This window comes from Nansenia antarctica (genome assembly GCF_963989245.1).
Source record: "Nansenia antarctica genome assembly, chromosome: 13".
NCBI classification, from domain to species: domain Eukaryota; kingdom Metazoa; phylum Chordata; class Actinopteri; order Argentiniformes; family Microstomatidae; genus Nansenia; species Nansenia antarctica.
In genome coordinates, this window is record NC_137683.1 from 32434518 (window position 1) to 32437189 (window position 2672).

A 2672-nucleotide genomic window follows, 5' to 3' on the forward strand; every position below is an offset into this window, starting at 1 on the left:
ATGGAGGGAGGGACATTAGATGGAGGGAGGGGGGAGGGAGGGAGAGAGGGAGGCAGGGAGGGAGAGAGGGAGGGAGGGAGAGATGTTAGATGGAGGGAGGGAGAGATGTTAGATGGAGGGAGGGAGAGATGTTAGATGGAGGGAGGGAGGGAGAGAGGGAGAGATGTTAGATGGAGGGAGGGAGAGATGTTAGATGGAGGGAGGGAGGGAGGGAGAGATGTTAGATGGAGGGAGGGAGGGAGAGAGGGAGAGATGTTAGATGGAGGGAGGGAGGGAGAGAGGGAGAGATGTTAGATGGAGGGAGGGAGGGAGAGAGGGAGAGATGTTAGATGGAGGGACACACACTCACACACACTTACATTCACAGACACACACACACACACACACACACACACACACACACACACACACACACACACACACTCACACACAAACACACACACACACACAAACACACACACACACAAACACACACACACACACACATACATTCACACACACTCACACACAAACACACACAAACACACACACACACACACACATACATTCTCACACACAAACACACACACACACACACACATACATTCATACACACTCACACACAAACACACACAAACACACACACACACACACACACATACATTCTCACACACAAACACACACACACACATACATTCATACACACACACACACAAACACACACACTCTCACTCTGGACCCTTACCTCCCCAGCCTAATGCCACAGCAGCCTCCTCCTTCTGTCCTCCATGGCTGACCTGACAGATGTAGACTCCTTCATCACCCTCCCACCCGTAGCCTCTCAGCCTCAGGGACACGTCGCCTCTCTGCAGCTCCTGGGTGTTCAGACTCACTCTGCCCTCCCATTTCCCCCCCCCCTCTGTCACCTGGCCGTTCTTATACAGGTAAACACACTCTGTCCCCCAGAACCACCTGATCGTCATGGCAACAGCGCTGGTCTCAGAGGAGAGGTGACAGCGGAGGGTGACATCATCACCTGGTTTAGGCACCCAGTCTTCAGGGCAGGTGAGAGTAAAGTGACATGTCAGGGTGAAGGAAACACTGGTGACATGTTTCACACCAATACATGGTGAACACACACACACACACACACACACTCTCTCACGCACACGCTCGCACTCGCACACGCGCACTCGCACGCGCACACGCACACAGACACACAAACACACACGCACACACGCGCACACACACACACACACAAACACACACGCACACACACACACTCTCTCACACTACAGCAAACACAGACTAACAGCAACCCTCATCCCCTCTTTCAATCAATTGAATCAGCCAATCACATCTGAGACAGTAACGTGAAGACTTACCAGGAACTCCGGACTCTTCCGCCATTTTCCTGCGTAAAAGAGTCATAAAATAATTACGATTCATATCATTCCACCGTCTATTTCTCATCACGTTTCTTTCTTTCAAACACACACATAGATTGTGTGTATGTATCCCTCTGTGGTCCTGTTTCATTAAGAGCAACGTTATGTTTTGTTTCAGAAACATAGAAATGTCCTCTCACCTTGACTAGTGTTCACAGCCTCCACTCCACAGGAGAAATGGTCCGTTTAAATCCAACACAATCTCCCAGGGATGGAGGGAATATGTACCTCACACAAACATGTCTGGAACACGAATATCTAAACTACATTCTAACAACACCAACCAGCAACAATCCTTGTTAGAACTCGTTGAGGGTGGAAACGACTAAACTGACCTTTGAACTGGACCTGAACTCCTCCCCCTCTCTACTGACCACCTATCACAGGTGTTCTAAACTCCTCCCCCTCCCTCCAGACACACACACACACACACACACACACACACACACACACACACACACTGTGTGTTAGAGCAGGGTAAGCAGGGCTGGACTGGGACAAAAATTAGGCCCTGCCATGTGGCTCAGACCGGCCCAACACAATCGGTCCGACACCGCCGATCAACATGCTGGCAGTCTGAAAGACTAATAATCTAAAAATCTATTCGACCTAATCTAAAAAGTGATCTAGCATGGAAGGCTCAGGACAGGCAAAGTAATTGAAGTCCTGAACGTGGCACTCTGTTTCCTCTGTTTCATCTTTTTCTCTCTCCTTTTCCTCTCTTTCCCTGACACTCTGCTTTTCTGGGGAGGGCAGCAGCAGCTCAACCTGGTTCAACAAGACATGGACAGAGAAGTAAACTAACTGGTTGTCAAAATCAGCAAAGTTCTCATTTACATGTACACACAGGCTGCATGATTGCATTATGTTACACCAGAAGCCCAGTCATTTCAAATGGAAGGTTGCAAGACAACATTATTGGGTTGCAGACTGCATGAGTTTTATTTCTCCATGCAATAAAAAGCATTCATTAGTTCTGAACTAGGCTAGTGTAGATTTTTTTTTTATATCTTTTTTTTCCAAATAAAAAGTATTATTAACACCCATTGTTGGTATTGCATTTATGTCAGTGACAGTGATACCTCAACTTGCTAGCTAGCAACAAAATGCAGAACACCCCCATCTAACGTTAGCTATAGAGTCCACAGCCAAGCAGCACTAACGTTACACCACGAGAGAGATCATTGTGTGTGCATGAATTCCAGCCAAGTCCTGGTGAAGCGCAATGCAATCATGCTGCCTGTA

The 2672-nt window shown here is 48.0% G+C and overlaps 1 long non-coding RNA gene across 1 annotated transcript; it reads right to left on the bottom strand.

Moving 5' to 3' along the window:
* Positions 1 to 907: 907 nt before the first annotated feature.
* Positions 908 to 1702, bottom strand: LOC308169099. Its single transcript, XR_013937742.1, has 3 exons — positions 1568 to 1702; positions 1365 to 1393; positions 908 to 1033 (listed from the first exon to the last, which is right to left on the bottom strand). It is a non-coding gene; the product is annotated as an uncharacterized lncRNA (long non-coding RNA).
* Between the last annotated feature and the right edge of the window lie 970 nt (positions 1703 to 2672).